General features: G+C 34.4%; 1 long non-coding RNA gene across 1 annotated transcript in view; it reads right to left on the reverse strand.

Moving 5' to 3' along the window:
• The window catches only part of LOC135969590 (uncharacterized), a 29,321-nt gene extending 10,694 nt beyond the window's left edge, over nt 1–18,627 (reverse strand). The window contains exons 1-2 of the long non-coding RNA XR_010584861.2: nt 18,464–18,627; nt 13,093–13,177 (exon numbers count right to left, since the gene is read on the reverse strand). This is a non-coding gene — a long non-coding RNA (uncharacterized lncRNA). The remainder of the gene's footprint in view (nt 1–13,092; nt 13,178–18,463) is intronic.
• Nucleotides 18,628–18,839: the final 212 nt, after the last annotated feature.

An 18,839-nucleotide genomic window follows, 5' to 3' on the forward strand; every position in this document is an offset into this window, starting at 1 on the left:
GTAAAAGTTTATTTCTTGTTTCTGCAAACTTCTTGATAGTCCTGGTGACTGTCAGCCAGTTGTCCTTGTATATGAGTCAGCCATTCAAGCTGCTTTTACCCTGTGGCTCTACATTTTCAACACAAGACTCTGTGCATGCATACTGGCAGAATTTAAAAAGGGCTTTTCGTTTTTGTCAGCTCAAAAGTCAGTCGCACTCATTGTATTTGCCAGACCTAGTTTCCTGGCTTCAGTTAACTGCAAGAAGTATGGGAACTATAATCTTCTGTATGTCCAGGGAGAGAACTAGCTGTTAGTGAACACAGTCATGTCTACTACACAACTGTTATCTATTTCTAGAGAAATGAGGGTCTACTATATAGACAGTGTTTGAACTTTTGCTTTTTCATTTAACATATTTTGCAGATTAATATATAAATTATTCCTTTCTAATGGCAGAATTTATTCAATATGTCACTCATTGTCGGAAATTTGACTTATTTCCAGACATTTTCTATTGCAAACAGTATTGCTGTGAACATTATTTGAGTATATACTAGAATATCTATGAGATAAATTCCTAAAAATAAAATTTCTAGGTCATATTTGCATTTTTAATTTTGATATATAGTTTTATGATACATATATGTAATTTTATCCAATGAGTTTGCATGAATTTACATCATTGGCAACAACTTAAAAAGGAAGTTGTTTCCTTTCAAGTTTGCAATGACAGTATATTATTAAAATCATGTGAGGGTATTAGGTGTAATCTGCATAGTAGCCTATCACATTCAGTCATGCGTTATTTAACAATGGGGTGCCTTCTGCAAAGTGTGTCATTAGGTGATTTCCTCATTATGTGAACATCACAGAGTATACTTACACAAATGTAGATGTTATAGTCTGCTATGCAATTAGGCTAGATGGCATAGCCTAGAGGCTACAAAACTGTATAGCACATTATTGTGCTGAATAGTGTAGGCAGCTGTTGCACAATGTAAGCATCTGTGTATCTGATCGTAGAAAATGAACAGTAAAAATACAGTGTTATACTCTTATTGGCCTGTATATGTCACCTGTCTTGACTGAAACATCCTTATGTGGTACATGATTATATTTATATTTAACAGAGTAAACGTTACTGAATATTGATTTTGTTTCTAATACTCAAATTACATAAAACATTACACACAAATATGTACCCACATGCAGGGGCCTTTGAAAACAGTATGCTGAGAATAGATAGGGCTCAAGGACAGTATCTCCAATTGAACTTTTAATGAACTCCTGTAGGCGCCAAGAAGGCGGACAGATAAGGAAGGGCATAGAAACAAAGAACTGAGTAGAAGGTTACATCAGGGAAAAGAAAGTTTGTTTTGCATTGCATTCTTTCTGCTGACATGGGGTTTATGGAGTATAAATAAAGTGAGGCGGAGGCTCTGAGCGCGGCCGCCATGTTCTCTGTGTGTCTTTGTCTTTTGTGTGTTCTTTCATTCTCCACCACCCCCGGCACCGACCCACATTTTAATTATGTTATTAGATTTTCCTTTTAGAAGTGGAATTACCATATCTACAAGTGTGAACTATTTTAATTTTCTTGATATTTTATCCAATTGCTTTACAAAAAGGTTTTACCAATTTACACTTCCTCCAGAGTTATATGAAGGCCCCTCTCACTTCACCTCCACCAATATTAGGTTTTATCATTTTTTAATCTTTGTAAACTAGTAAGCTGCATAAGGGCAATACCGGAAATTGACAATGCCACCTCTGTAACAACTAACTTATGGGACATTAGCATGGCAAATTCCATTATCAAAAATATTCTAAGGGGTATGTTTTCTTAGCGTTGCATTTTTTTACAATGTAGCATCTTTTGAGAGGTAGGATCACTATTCCCCAGTGGCATGTGGTTTTTGTGAACATTTCAGTCATGTTATCTTGTTACAGGAATTCTCTATTCCCCTGTTCCAACAAATATCCTAAGCTGTGCCAATTCAAGACCTTCCTTAATATTAATCTACAGAACCTGGAATAAATAAGCTGTTGCCCTTTAAGGGAAAGGGCAGTGTTGCTAAACTGAGAGGAAATATTACTGGAATGGCCAGGGGCTGTATCTTATTTAAAATATGAAGAATGAAGCTAAGCACAGATAACAAAAGAGAGAGATAAGATTTTAGCAATTCTGAGTGCATAATTCCTGCCCTAGGTGCTTTGTTTTTCTATATCTCTTGCTTTCAACTTGAAGCTATTCTTTTCTTCCCAGCCAGTGAGTTACTTTTGTATAAACTAATTTGAGCTGAATTCTTACCTTTTGCAACTGAAATAATTCCTACTAATACACACATTAAAGCAGTACCTTTACATACTTCTCTGCTACTTTGCATTCTGATAACCAGAATGTTAGTCATCATAGACAATGTAAATCTTATTAAATTTCATAAAGAAAGCAGTATTAGATCCACAAGTGTCTCCCAAATATACAAAGATATTTTTCAGAACTTGATATAATTTTAATATTACTGTATTGATTTGATTACAATATATTATTATAAACTAGAGATCCTTTTCTTGATATGTAATAGATGAGTCCAAAACCTATTAGCTTCCAACCCTGCTGAGTACCTGTTACAGAATTTTACTCTTTCGTGTCCCTTGAAATAGGAGTCAAAGGCTATATTTTGGAGTAAGAGGCAGGTGCTTACATCTGGACATCTAGCCAACCTTTAAAGCTGAACTAATCTAGAGTAGCTAGTCTTACAAAATTGAATAGATTGTTTTAGTTCAGTTTCCTCACCTATAATAACCTCATTTGAATGACTGTTAGAATCCCTCCTTGTTCTCACATTCTAATGAATTTTATAGTAAAAACGAATCAATTTTATAGTAAATTTAACTTCAAAGTAGCAAGTCTGACCTTAATCCAGTCCAGTTTATGTTGAATAAATAAAACATTGCTTTCATTTATTCTCCTGTTGACGTAAAAATGAACTAGACACTTTACAAATCTTCTGCTTTTCTTTTATACAGTCACAATGACTTAGGTGTTTCTGAATAGCCTAGATCAATTAAAGCATTATATATCATTTGACATTTCAAAATCATTAGTTAAAAAAAGTTACATTTCTGGTGGATTGATTATTCTGTGATTATATAAGGTCTATAAAATTTGTTCCTAGTTATATTAATAAATAATTATATTTGTAGGTTTATCATAAGAACTGTAGTTCTAAATACCTTTTATTTAAATAAACTCATGATTTTTCTGAATGGCAGTTAAATAGATATGGACATCTTTTTAGAAAACTATTAAATCAAGGTTTCCTTTGGGCATGCAATTGCTTGGCCTTGATATGGATTTTTAAATAAGCATGTTAAAACTGTGGGATTCTCTTTCTTTTCTTTATTTTTTTATCAAATCAAGAACCCACGAAATGAAATGATGTTACAGTAGAAACTACATTTGGCAAATAGAATGAGAGTAACAGCTCCAATTTTCTACTTTTTTTTTCTTCCACATTAACATAATTCCATTAAGAATATCTACAGAGAATTTCTGGTGTGCAAGACCATACATCAGATATTGCAGAAGATAAAAGAAATGAAACAGAAGTAACTCTATTCGAAGGTGAATGCCTTCTCCAGCAAAATGAATAAAATGCACACATGCAAAAAATTATCGTCGTTACTTACATATTTATTGGGCATCTTTTGTCTCCAGGAAACTTACATTTTAATGAGAGAGACATACATAAAATAACTTTAAATACTGCTATGAAGAAAGTAAAACATCACAATAAAATAGACAGTAACTGGGAAGTTACTTTACGTTAGATGATCAGAGAGCTTACTGCAGCAGTAGAATATAAACTAAGACCTGGATAACAAGAAAAAGCCAGTCAGAAAGATCTGAAGAAAGTATTTCAGGATGAGTGAATAGTTCAAGGCCTTAAGGCATTAATATAACATATTACTAACAAAGGAGGCTTATGCTGAGGTGCCCTAGGACAAGAGGCCAAGAGAATTCAGAGGTGTAAGAACATAAGTAAAAGCAGATATAGGAGATTTGTGAGAAACAAATTAAACCTACCTCAAATTTGAGCGGGTTTCATTAAATGGACATGTTAAGGTCAAGGAAGAGAACCCAAGATACAAGGAAAAGCATAAACTAGGAATTTCTAACACACAGTTACAGTCTTAGATTATGTAGTGAGGTTTAATATTTACCAAAATGAAAGAGTAGCATCAGGAGGTCTTTAGTGGACTTTTCCAAAAATATCATGAAAAAACAGATACTGACTTCTTTTAGAATCTCAGAGCAAATACTTCCCCATAATCCAAGGTATTAATACTTTAGGAAATAAATCTGATTTTAATTATTAAAACTTGAAATTACATATTTTATTCTCCTGTCCTGTGTGATTTTTTAAATATTCATTTACAAAAATCCTTCTCTAAGAATTTTCCAGGGAATAATTATAATTATTTGAGAAATAATTTGTATAATTAAGAGCTAAAAGAAACTTTAAAGCTCACCTAACCCAAAACTCTAAACTTACAGATGAAGAAGAGATCCAGAGAAGTAAATCTTGCCCATTGTCACAAAAATAATTGAAGAGATAATCAAGATTTGAACCTAATTCTGCATTGATTCCCAATCCAATACTTTTTATTGTTTCCTTATTTTTCATTATGAGCATAATTACTTGTATAAACATATAACAGTAAAATTGTATATATAATGTAAAACATAATATGTGTGTACAATGTGTGTGTGGGATAATTAAATCAAGCTATTTAACAAATATTTTTATGGTGTGAAGGTTGTTGGTCAAAGGACACAAAATTAGTCAAAGGGTACAAAGTTTCAGTGATGCAAGATAAATAAGTCCTGGAGATTTACTATACAGTATAGTGCCTATAGTTTATTTTACATTGTATACTTTCCAATTTGCTAAAGGGTGTATCTTCTGTTATCCCTTCTTATGACAGAAAAGTAACAATAAATAAAGAGGGCAGGAGGAAACTTTTGGAGGTAATGGATATGTTTATGGCATATATTGTGATGATGATTTCCTGGGTGTACACTTATCTCCAAAATCTTCAAGTCATATAGATTAAATAGGGATAGCTTTTTTATATGGTCAATCATATCTCAATAAAGTAACTTTAAAAATATCTGAGAAAACTCAGGCAACTAAAACAGAGTAAGATATGAAGTATATCAGATATAATTTGCTTAAATGAAAATTTTAAATATCATATCTTTGGATGCCTTTAATATTTTACAACTAGAGATGATCCAAGTTTTTTTTCTTTAATGTCACAATCCTTCACTTGCATGCAGGTATGATTTCTAAAGAGGTCAAAGGAAAGGGTGGAATTTGTAAGATATCTTTTTTTTTTTTTTTTTTTTTTTGAGACAGTCTCACTCTGTCGCCCAGACTGGAGTGCAGTGGCTCCGTCTTGGCTCACTGCAAGCTCTGCCTCCCGGGTTCACGCCATTCTCCTGCCTCAGCCTCCTGAGTAGCTGGGAATACGGGCACCCGCCACCGCGCCCGGCTACTTTTTTGTATTTTTAGTAGAGACGGAGTTTCACTGTGTTAGCCAGGATGGTCTCGATCTCCTGACCTCATGATCCACCCGCCTTGGCCTCCCAAAGTGCTGGGATTACAGGCGTGAGCCACCGTGCCCGGCCGAATTTGTAAGATTTCTTGACAGAAAGATTTCAATCTATCTGAAATATCACACTGTCCTATCACTCACTCAGCATTTTTGAAATTGAGCCTTCTTTTTATCTAAAACCACAATGTAAAAATTTGTTGATGCAGCTTCTGAATATTTTATACCAAATCCCTAAGTATTGTTCAGGAATTAGAGAAGAAACTTTAAGACCCTTGTATTTATCTTTACTAGATTAAGGATGATTACAGGCCAGGAGCAGTGGCTCATACCTGTAATCCCAGCACTTTGGGAGGCTGAGGCGGGCGAATCACCTGAGGTCAGAAGTTCGAGACCAGCCTGCCCAACATGACGAAACCCGTCTCTACTAAAAATACAAAAAATTAGCCAGGCATGGTGGTACATGCCTGTAGTTCCAGCTACTCAGTAGTCTGAAGCAGGAGAATTGCTTGAACTTGGGAGGCGAAAGTTTCAGTCAGCCTAGATCGTGCCATTGTACTCCAGCCTGGGCAACAGGAGTGAAACTCCATCTCAAAACAAAAAAACAAAAAAAACAATGGTTTTTAATTAACTTTTAAATATAAAAATGTTTACATGAAAGCACAGCAGGTGTATTCTCAAAAAAGGTTAAACTCTGTCTTTTAAAAAAAATCTTTCTCTTAATGCTATTTGCATATGAAACTGGTACTCAGCTGCCTAATTTTTATCTTATTAAATGCAAAATAGATCTGTAAAATCCTACTAAAATAAAACTCAAAATGGACACACTGCGTATACATACTTTTTAAAAACTCAATGTATTAGTTACCTTACAAACTGTAGTTTGTGTGTGAATCATCTCATTCATCACTTAACAATCAATTATTTTTGGATAGAATGCCTAAGCCCAATAGTGACAACAACATCACAATTCAATTTAATGAGAACGGCTATTTCTGAGTGAAACAGAGAAAAGTGAGAACAAGAACAACATGACTAGTTCCTAAGAATGCATATAACTTCCAATTATGCCGGCTAATGGATTTTTAAAGATTGTCCTAGATCTTTCCTTTAATTCCATTGATTTGATTTTCCATTTCTTTCTCTGTTCTCTCTCAGATTCATTTTTGTTGTGAGCACAATCATAGCAGCACTCAAAGCCAAAAATATTTTCTAGCAAGTTGGGCTAGGCTTCGATTGGCACTGGTTGCTCAAATATAAAAAACAAATGAGAAGATGAGAGGTATATTAGTGAAGTGCAATAGCACCAAATGGGAAAAGGATAGACTTGTTGAATATGAAGGAGACACCTTAATTCTCTAACGTTCATTTGGCACAACTATAAAAGTAGAATATTAGATTTACCCTTTATCCTCTAATATGGTTTTGATCTTATTACTACTGTATAAACTTTTAGAATTAGATGATCTCTAAGTTAACTTTAGCGATCACCCAAACTAGTCCATACATCATTTGAGTTGGATGAAAACCTTCGTGCATTTATTTATATGGAGTGGCTCCTTAGAAGTTTCTGGCAAATCAGAGAAATGTCCTGAATCACTCCTAATCTTTCAATGGTTGGGAAATTCAGGACCTCATAAGAAACCTGACTTCTCTACTTCACATGCTCAGCATCAGTAATTGAGAAAACCTCACAACCTCAATCATAGGCTAATATTTTTTATTTGACATCAGATGATATTTAGTCTTTCAACTAAAATTGTTGATAATACTCAGACTCTTCAATTCAATGTGGTTCAGTGTCCCAGCACAGGACTTCTGGAAGATTTTGGGGAAAAAAACCAAAAAACAAACAAACAAAAAACCCTCTTATTATTAACTCAGCCTGTTTTCTCTCAGCACAGGTAATTTACTGGAGCTCAGAATAACAGTATTCTGAAACAGCTCTTATACATGATATATGACTGCTTATGCTTCTGTCAGTAGCATTCCTTCCATACTTTCCCTGTACCCAGATATCTGCCTACCTAATTATTTAACCAACAATAAACCCCAATATGTACAGTGAAGGTGAATTTTGAATGGTCTTGTGATTCTGAATTCAGTTTAAGTGAGGTTCTCGCCAGCATGGAAGCTTGTCCTTAACATAATTTCCACGAAAATGTACGATATTAAACACCTTTCTCTGTCTCTCCTTTACCTACTCACTAAACTCTCTTGTGGATCAGACACAGTTACAAATTACCGCTTCTGATTTATAAATATCTAACAGTTTTGCTTTATCAATCTCAATTAACTTGCTTTAGAAGTACTAACCAGAAAGGAGAAGCAAAGGGAAAGAGATTAGGAAAGACGCTTATGTTGAATTTTAAAGAATGCATTGCTGGGAGGTCAAAATTAATACTGTATTCCTTTCAAATATGCTATTCCTCATGGGCATGAAAACACATTAGTAGTTAACACACACTCTCCTCAAGATAAAATAAAAGTTTCAAAAATCAAAATATTGATGACATTGTCCCAGTAGTTTGTTTTCAAAGACAGGAAACACTTTTCTAGTGACTTGGGCTAAGCTTGGGTTAGCACTGGTTGCTCAAATACAAAGAACAAATGAGAAGATGAGAGGTATATTAGTGATTTGCAATAGCCCCAAATGGGAAAAGGATAGGCTTGTTGAATATGAAGGAGACACCTTAATTCTCTAAGGTTCAGTTGGCACAACTGAAAAATTAGAATATTAGATTTACCCTTTATCCTCTAATATTGTTTTGATCTTATTACTGTTGTATAAACTTTTAGAATTAGATGATCTCTAAGTTAACTTAGGACAACTAAGTTATCATCTGGGATCCATGGACCCAAAGTAGTCCATACATCATGTGAGTGGGATGAAAACCTTTGTGCATTTATTTATTTGGAGTAGCTCCTTAGATGTTTCTACCAAATACAAGATTTCCAGAATCACTCCTAATCTTTCTATGGTTGGGAAATTCAGGACCACACAAGAAACATGACTTCTCTATTTTACATATTCAGCATCAGCCGTTGGAAACCTCATACCCTTAATCACAGGCTAATATTCTTTATTTGATATCAGACGTTATTTAGTCTGTCAACTAAAACTGTTTCTTGATAATACTCAGACTCTTCAACTTCAATTCCGTGTGGTTCAATGTCCCAGCACAAGATTTCTGGCAGATTTTGGATAAAACAAAAACAAAAACAAAAACAAAAACAAAAACAAAACACCCTTCTTATTATTAACTCAGCCCAGACGGTGATGTCTCACACATTGTCCTTGCCGGGTTCAATAAATCTGACACTTGTCCTGCTGAGCTGAGGTAATCCACATCTCATCTCTCTTCAATTCGTTTGTATTCCTTTGATCACAATTGCCATGTATTCTGATGCTTTTATTCATAACTAAGAAAAACACTTTGGATACTGCCTTTGGCTTTCTCCCAAAAAGCCAACAAGAGGACACCTTTTAATTCAACAGCCAATCCCTTTGTAGCTTAACCATTTCGAGTACATTCTAATATTGATTTTTATATATTTTTCCATTAATAATGATTTTCTATCTTTAAAAATAGGTACTCTCTTATTTCTTGCAATCAACTTGCTTGTCTTTTACTATGCTAGAAGTTGTTATTCATCTTGTAATAAAGCAAGGTGGTCTAAAGCCAAGAAAGCCAAAGTAGCATTTCAGTCACACCACATTGACCTACGAGATGCATTACCCTAAAATATGACTTTAAAAGATCCAGATAGCTCAGTTGAGGTCTTGGGGGCAATCTCCTACAACTCTTCTGTTCAGGCCACAAGTTTTCTCTTAACTTTGTTCTTAATCTTTTAGATAGATATAGGGCCTTGAGATTCTGTAAGTTTCCCAGCTCTTGTTATTGAGAGAAAGATGTCTTCATAAATCTCTCACAGATAAATATGGAAGATTAAGCTGTCAGAACTAGAAATTGTGTGCTGCAAGTGATTTCTTGTATGACGTAAGGTAAACTTCTTCACTTTTCTTGTTCTCATCTATTTTTTTTTTGTTTTGTTTATGTGGTGAATGTTAATTACACTTATGTTTTCTGTTCTTTCATAGAACATATGACTGGGACAACAGGAGAGAAACAGCTTTGTGGGCTTTTACGTACTACAATACTGTGATTATTGAAAACGAAAATGCAATAGAAACATTAGAAATAACAAGTAGAACCTAAATGGTCTTCAACAGAGGTGCTAAACAATTTGACTGCAGTAATTGTACAGGCTTTAGCTAAGCGTAATGTGACTGATTATCAGCTTTAACACAAAACATTTTCAGGCTTTTCTTAGTTGATGTGACTGCATCAAGGTGAGTACCTCCAATGTTAGCTCACGAAAGTTTTCACTGGCCGGGTGCAGTCACTCACACCTGTAATCCCAGCACTTTGGGAGGCTGAGGCGGGCAGATCACCTGAGGTCAGGAGTTCGAAACAAGCCTGGCCAACATGGCGAAAACCCGTCTCTACTAAAAAAATACAAAAATTAGTTGGGGGAGGTGACAGGCACCTGTAATCCCAGCTACTAAAGAGGCTAAGGCAGGAGAATTGCTTGAACCCGGGAGGCAGAGATTGCAGTGAGCTGAGATCGCGCCACTGCACTCTGGCCCAGGTAACCAGAGCGAGATTCTGCATCAAAACAAACTAACAAAAAATATAGTTTTCATTTAGCATACATGGTTATTGTTTCTGCCTCAGGAATCATCATGTTCCAGGAAAATAAATAAGCCAGGTCTAAATATATCCTAAGAAATTTTGATAAGAAATAAGTAGCATCCTTAGTTCTGCTATGAAGATATTATTAATCTTATACTATATTTAATGAATAAATAAAGTTATATATGAAGTTTTTGTGCCCTAGCATTTGTAGCATTGGTTGTGTTAATAATCAGAATAATTATTAGTGATAATTATCAAGATAATATGCCAGGAACATTTCTGAATTTTTTTAGTTTACTTTGAAAATAAAGTTAAATAAAGGAAAAAATGGCCATTGTCATTGTGAAGAAACTTAGTAATGATTTTCTCCATCTGTAAAACGCACTAACCTGCATTTTGTTGTACTGATTTCTTTAATAATTATATAAAAATTATATAATTTACATTTATATGATAGCACATAATATCTGACTTTGGTTGGTTAAAACAACCTATCCAAAGTCAGACGTTACGTGCCATTGTATAAATGTTTTTATCTAACTGTTACTACTTGTGTTGGTTATCCTTAAATCCCACATATAGAGCATGCTCAACAATTTAAAAACTAAACATAGAAAAATACAAAGACTTCCATTATTTTGCAATATGGCAAACTAAACATTAATGGAATCACTTCCCATAACCATACAACTAATTTTGATGAATAAAATGTGAAAACAACAAAAACCCTGTGTACAGAATAGGAGAGAATTCTGTGAGTGCTGGAGCTGATATTCACCTGGAGTCAAGTGTCCGCCACTGACAGCCTAAAGCCTCTATTATCATCAGCCAACTGCACTGGAGAGAGGAGGACAGCGACTAGGCCGCTGGCAGAATGGCAGCTCAGTTAAGAGAAATTCGGAGAAAACCAAGGCTTCTGACCAATCATAAGTTAAAGTCAGTTAAAACCTGACTGGAGAGAGTTAGCAGAGATATGTTTACCAGTCTCTGATTCCCAGTGAAGCTGAACAAAAAAGAAAATGTTTACTACGAAAATTCTTTAAGTATTATTTTGTTTATAATTGACACACGATAATTGCACATATTTATGTGGTGCAGTTTGATGTTTCATTGCATGTATACATTGTATAATAAACAAATAAAGATAATTAGCATATGTGTCATTTTAATTTATCGTTTCTTTATGGTGATAGTATTCAAAATCCTCTCTTCTAGTTACCTTGAGATATACAATACACTATTAGCTATAGTCACTCTACTGTGTAATAGAACACCATAACTTATTCTTCCTGTCTAACTGCAACTCTACACGCTGAGCAACTGCTCCCCCTTCCCGCCAACCCTCTATCTCTGATAGCCTCTATTCTACTGTCTATACTTTTTTTTGTTTTGTTTTGTTTTTTGAGACAGAGTCTTGCTCAGTCACCCAGGCTGGAGTGCAATGGTGCGATCTCAGCTCACTTCAACCTCCCTGTCCCGGATTCAAGCGATTCTCCTGCCTCAGCCTCCCAAGTAGCTGGGATTTCAGGCATGCGCCACCAGGCCCATCTAATTTTTGTGTTCTTTTTTTTTTTTTTTTTTTTTTTTTTTTTTTTTTGAGACGGAGTCTCGCTCTGTCGCCCGGGCTGGAGTGCAGTGGCCGGATCTCAGCTCACTGCAAGCTCCGCCTCCCGGGTTCACGCCATTCTCCTGCCTCAGCCTCCCGAGTAGCTGGGACTACAGGCGCCCGCCACCTCGTCCGGCTAGCTTTTTGTATTTTTTAGTAGAGACGGGGTTTCACCGTGTTAGCCAGATGGTCTCGATCTCCTGAGCTCGTGATCTGCCCGCCTCGGCCTCCCAAAGTGCTGGGATTACAGGCTTGAGCCACCGCGCCCGGCCTTGTGTTCTTATTAGAGACGGGGTGTCACCATGTTAGCCAGGCTGCTCTCCAACTGCAGACCTCAGGTGATCCACCCGCCTCAGCCTCCCAAAGTGCTGGAATTGCAGGAGTGAGCCACCACACCCAGCCTCTACTGTCTACACTTCTATGACAGTAACTTTTTTAGGTTCCATATATGAGTAATTTCATGCAGTGTTTTTGTCTATCCGGGCCTGGGTTATTTCGTTTAACATAATGTCCTCGCAAATTTCTCTGAGAATTCTTAACAGCAAGTTTGCATTTATATGAGTCTGGGGACAGATTTACCACCACCTTTGGGACAAAAATCTCCAAGCTGAAAATTTCTTTTAGAGTGGTTCCAGGTTCCAGGTTGGTTTTACCCTCAGACTCCCAGAAAAGGTTAAAAAAAAAAATCCAGAAGAATGTGTATTTTCAAAACAAGTCTCAAAGAATTCACATAAAATTCTAAGTTATATGATAAGCCTAAAATTAATATATATATAAAAATAAGAGGAAAATATTTAAACATTTCTCTCCATATGAATTAGCAGAAAATAATGAAATGTTAAACCCATAAAGTCTGCAAGTATTAGAATTATCAGACAAGAATATAATGTTGATATGTTGAATATGATTTTTTTTTAAATGCTTTGAAAAGTAAGGCCAAGTAAATCTGAAAAATAATAAAATGTAAAATGCAGACATTAATGTAATAACAGGATTTAGAAACTCAATGCACAAAACACACAGTACAGCAGAAACATCGGATGTATCCTCCATGAATAAAATGGTGAATAGTAGTAAAGTAATTAAACCAACTGCAGAACAGAAACTACATGAAAAATAGGAGAGACTGGAAGATATATTGAATAAGGTAAGAAGATTTAACATAATCTATTTTTAGAGTACCTTATGCTTTTGGAGGCTTAGGAGGGAGAATCCCTTGAGGCCAGGAGTGTGGAACCAGCCTGAGAAATATAGCGAGACCCTGTGTCTGCAAAAAGAAAAATAAAACATTTAGCAAGACATGGCACACACCTACATTTCCAGCTACTCAGGAAGCCGAGGCTGGAGGATCCCTTGAGCCCAGAAATTTGAGGTTGTGTTGAGCTATGATTGTACCACTGCACCATTCCAGCCTGGGTGACAGAGCAAGGCCCTGTCTTTGGAAAAGAAAAAAAAGGTTTGGGGAAGTAGTGAGAATAAGCAATAATTTAAAAACATAGCAGAGAGTTTGAATACTGATGGAAAAAAATTATTCCGCAAATTGGTAACATAGATAATTCAAAAAGTAAATATTTTTTAAAAATCCAAATGAGAACATAGTAAAATACCAAAGACAAAATTAAAAGCAGTCAGTGACAAAATATAGACTAACTGTAAAAGGTCTATTAGATATTGGCAACAATAAAATTTAGAATATAATGTAATTACATCATTACAGTGATTAGCTAAAAATATTTAAAAGTAATCTTGGAAAATCTATGCCCAGTGAAATTATCTTTCAGTAATGAGGATAAAATAAAAGTATTTTTAGGGACACACAAAGTAAAAACATATACTACCAATAAACTCTAAAAGAACTTCTAGAGAAATTCTTTAAGAAAATCAATTCCAAAGGAAGATCTGAGGTTCAAGAAAAAATACTGAACGAAGAAAATGATATTATATCAGTAAAACTAAAGGCAAAAATTAATTATATTAAACAACAGTAATAGTTTAAAAATTAATCAATTAACATATATATAAAACCTGACCAAAAAGTAAAATAGTGGCAAGTGAGAGGAATTCTTATAGGAATAGATTCAATATAATTCTTCCTGTTAGCTTTAGAATTTATTAAAATGTATATATTAATTTTAAAAATTATAGAAAAGCTACTAAAATATAGATTTGATATAAATTCTAAACCAGTAGGTGGAAAAATTACAATGACTGAAAAAAAGGAGAAAGAAAAAATACCCTCAAATGGACGGACAGAATTTATAAACGAATCATAATCAACGTAGGGCTGAAGTAAATATTGTATTAAAATAAAAATAAAAATTGTCACACTGTATTTTAAGAATATATTTTTAAAAGTATTTCTATAAGGAAGAGAAAAAACACATGAGGCAAATTCAAGCAAAATAAATACATTGGATGTGTCTATATTAATATCAGATAAAAGGTACTTTAAATCAAAATACAAATAAAGAGAGTAATCAGACATTGAGAAAAGATTCAATTCACCAGAAAGATTATAAAATTGAATGCAATTAACAACAAAGTTTCAAAACTTATAAAAAAGAAAAATTATGGAATCCCAGGAAAATGAAAAATTTATCATGAGAGGTTTTAACATATCTCTCTCAGATATTAATGAAAAAATAAGAGGTTAAATTAATAAGTGGAGGATTTGAAAAATTCAGTAGAATTTTCTGTGTCTTTTTTCCCCCCACTCCCTCTAGAAATTCAGTTACAATGATTCTAACGGAATAAATGGAATTAACCTATCACCCAAAAATAATGGGAAACATTACCTATAGTGGATGAGTTAATTTAACACATTATGGAAGACAGAATGTGAAAGTGATGGGAGACACAGAATCACAGAAGTAACAGACTAAACTATATATAAGGGAAAATGTAAAGGGAGAAAGGAGATCATTTTCCAGACAGAAACCCAAAGATGCGCTAGCATAAAAGTTCACAGGCACAGAGAAAGTCCAACGGAAAACAGGAAGTTAGAGACTCTCTAAAAACCTGCCTCTGACTTAAAAATAAATTAAAAGTCTTTCATTATACTTCTGTAACTATAAATTTTCTCCATTTTTAGAAACAGTTAACCTAAAAAAGATATGCAGGAAAAGCATACTGTGAACAACATGATAATTTTTAAAAAACATTTCATGAAAATAGAAAAAAAGACACTGCTCACAAAACTGTAGCTCATACAACTGTCCTTTACCCTTTTGCTAGCTAGATATGCTGAGGCATAAAATTACAAATCCACATTTCCTTGCAACTAGTTATGTGAATATAAAATGGAATCTGTACATTCTTTTTTCCATGTGTCTTTAAAGTAACACTGCAGCCAGTGGCATCTTCTTGATCAGCTGTGGTTTTAGAAATAGTACTCCTATGTACTATCTTTTCAAAACTCAGAACAGTTTTGCCTTGTTCTGGGTGACAGCCCTGAAGGCCTAATCTACAACCTAGACTGGCAGTACTTTTAGTGATTTTCTGACTTGCCATATCCTTTAATCAAATTCCTTCCTTCTTAAAGTACTTGTAGAATTTTCTGTTCACTATAGTTATTCCTGACTGATAAAGGTATCCACTATCGTTGCTTCTCACTAACTTTTTTTATTTGAATATCTTAGCCAATACAATAAGATCAGAAAAAAGAAATAAAAAATATGAGTAACAGAAAGGAAGTAAACTATTATTAGGTGCAAATAATATGATTGTGTATATCTATGTCCATTAAATCAAGCTTGTTCATTGGGTGGTGTAAAATCCTCATTCTCACTCAATTTTGTCAGTAAGATCAATTACTATAAAAGGAGGGCATATTAATGACCCCATTTTAGTTTTATACTTGCCTACCTGTCCTTGTAGTAGGATCACTGCAACTCAGCAGAAATATGATTTAGAGTGGTCAGAGTATTTTGATAAAAATACTTTGTTGCCAACATGGTGAAACCCCATCTCTACTGAAAAATACAAAAATTAGCTGGGCATAGTGGCAGGCACCTGTAATCCCAGCTCCTCGGGAGGCTGAGGCAGGAGAATCACTTGAACCCAGAAGGCGGAGGTTGTAATGAGACGAGATGGCACCACTGCACTCCAGCCTGGGCAACAGAGTGAGACTCCATCTCAAACTGAATAGACAACAACAACAACACAACACTTTGTTTTTAACTGTCTGAGCTTTTTTTTTTTTTTTTTTTTTTTTTTTTGAGATGGAGTCTTGCTCAGTCTCGAAGGCTGGAGTGCATTGGTGCCATCTCTGCTCACTGCAACCTCTGCCTCCTGGGTGCAAGCGATTCTCCTGCCCCAGCCTCCCAAGTAGCTGGGATTACAGGAACCCGCCACAACATCTGGCTAATTTTTGTATTTTTGGTAGAGACGGAGTTTCACCATGTTGGCCAGGCTGGTCACAAACTCCTAACCTCAAGTGATCCACCCGCCTCAGCCTCCCAAAGTACTGGAATTACGGATCTGAGACACTGCTACTGGACTGTCTGAATATAAAAATTGGTCTTGGTACACCATTTTGGATTATTTTTTTTTCTCAACTTTTTGAAAATGTTATTCTATGTTTGGGTTGCCATTGTTTCTATTAAGAAGTCAGCTAGCAATCTATTATTTGTTAATAGCAATCTTTTTTTTCTCTCATAAGTCTTTTATGAACATTGCCTTTTTAATTATTTAGTTTTATTACAGTGTGACAATAGGAATTATATTTTGTGTATCTTACTATGATTCATTTGGTTTTCTGAGTCTAATGATTGGTGTTTTGTAAAAAGTTATGGCAAATTTTTTAGGCATCATTTGTTCAAATATAGCTCTCTCCATTTCTTCAATTTTTAAAATTCAGGTGATTCAATTACGTTAGATTTTCTGATTCTCTTCTTTATGTTTCCTAATGTTTCATGCTTTCTATTTGTTTTTCTGTTATATAGTCTGATTAAGTTCCTGAATATATTTTCCAGTGCATTCCTTCCTCAGTTGAATTAAAACTACTGATAATGCCACATATTGAACTATTTAAATGATTTTATTTTTCACTTTCAGAAATCTTATTTAATATTTTTTCAAAGACATTTTGTCATTTTCATTATCATATATTACTTTATGTTTTTAAACTGCATTAACAAATTTGATTTTATGTCTATCAAATATTGAAAATGTTTTCTCTTTCTATCCAGTGTCAAGTTGAGACAGAAATTCCTCATACCTATTCTGGATATGAAATTTGTCCGTTGTCCTCTCTACTTCTTGAGGTCATTAAAATCTAAGCTCAGATGTCTTTGGTTTGGCAAATACCCTGAAGTAACCACCTGTTTCAGTTCTCTGCTTATAACTCTGAGTTTCTACTTTCTATTATTTTTTGGCATCTAAAAATTTCTATCTTTCTTGCAAGATTGTCTGTGTTTTGAGAGGAATGGGTTTGTAAGAATATTTTATCTAGCAATTGCAATTGATTTCAACAAGAGTTTGTTCAGTTATCGAACTGTTTGTTCATATCAGTTTGTTCATACCATCTGAAACAAGAATTGATTTTTTCTTGTTTATTACTTCTTTCCCCAAATGGAATGAGGTAAAAGGAAAGTCTGGTACTTGGCCTGTCTTAATCAGCATTATATCTCATGCATATAAAACAGTTTCTGATATGTATTAATATTTATTGAGTAAATACAAATTATGAGTACCTCTAGTTCATTTATTTTAATATTTATTTGCATTTTATGATTTCAATAAAATACAGAAAATTATTAACAATTACTATAACCTCTAAGTGTATTTACAATACTTTTATGTATTTCCTCATTTTTCAACTGTGAGTATGCATTAGTTTTTAGTAAGAAGATATTTTTTAAGAATTAAATATGTCATATGATAAATACATTTTAAAATTGCTAACTACCCAAAGAAAAAAAGTTACAGGTAATAAAACTACAAGTTAACAGTAGCTATCTATGGGTGGTAAAGTATAGGTTGTTTGTTTTTTAAAATTTATTCCATCTTTAAAATGTTCTATAATTATATATTGTTTTCAATAAACAAAATGTTTATTTTAATTCAATAGACACTCTGGATGGCCTAGAGGCAATTATTTTCTTTAAAATCCTATGTAAAATTTAAACATCTATTTTTAAACTGAAATATATTAATTGATTAATATATGTCTGACTAATGCTAAGTACCTTATGTATATTGTATCCATTTTTACAAGCCAATAAAATCTTTTATGCATAATGAAATTAAATACAGTTAAGGAACTTTTCATGGACATACATGTGTGTAAAAGATTGTAATAGCAGATAAACGACAACTGCCAGGGAAGACATAGAGCTGAAACCCTTTGTCTGTGACTTTTATGGAATGTCAAAGCCATGTCTTTAAATATTGGCCTAAACTTCCTCACCCCCTATGAAGAAGTAGTGTTCTCATCTATGAAACATCAATGGAATTTCATTAAAGAAGCAGTACTCTGGCTGTATTAGTTTGCTAGGGCTGCTATAACAAACACAGATGGGGTAACATAAGCAACAGAAATTTGTGTCCTCACAGTTCTGGAGATTAGAAGTCTGAGCCCAAGGTGTAAGCAGGGTTGGTTTCTTCTGAGGCCTGTCTCCTTGGCTTGTAGATGGCCACCTTCTTGCTGTATCCTCACATGGTATTTCTTTTGCGATCATCATGCACCACGGCTGCCTCCCCGTTTGTCACTCTCCTCTAATAAGGACATCAGTCATAGTGAATTAGGACCTACCAGAATCACCTCATTTTAACTTAGTTACATGTGTAAAGCTCGTGTCTCCAAATATAGTCATATTTTGAGATACTGGGGGCTAGGACTTCAACATATAAATATTTAGAGTAAGATAATTCAGCCTATAACACAGCCATACTGAAAGTGGGCAAAAATGTAGTTCTATGTTAATAAT

This window comes from Macaca fascicularis, chromosome 2 (genome assembly GCF_037993035.2).
Source record: "Macaca fascicularis isolate 582-1 chromosome 2, T2T-MFA8v1.1".
Classification (NCBI taxonomy): Eukaryota; Metazoa; Chordata; class Mammalia; order Primates; family Cercopithecidae; genus Macaca; species Macaca fascicularis.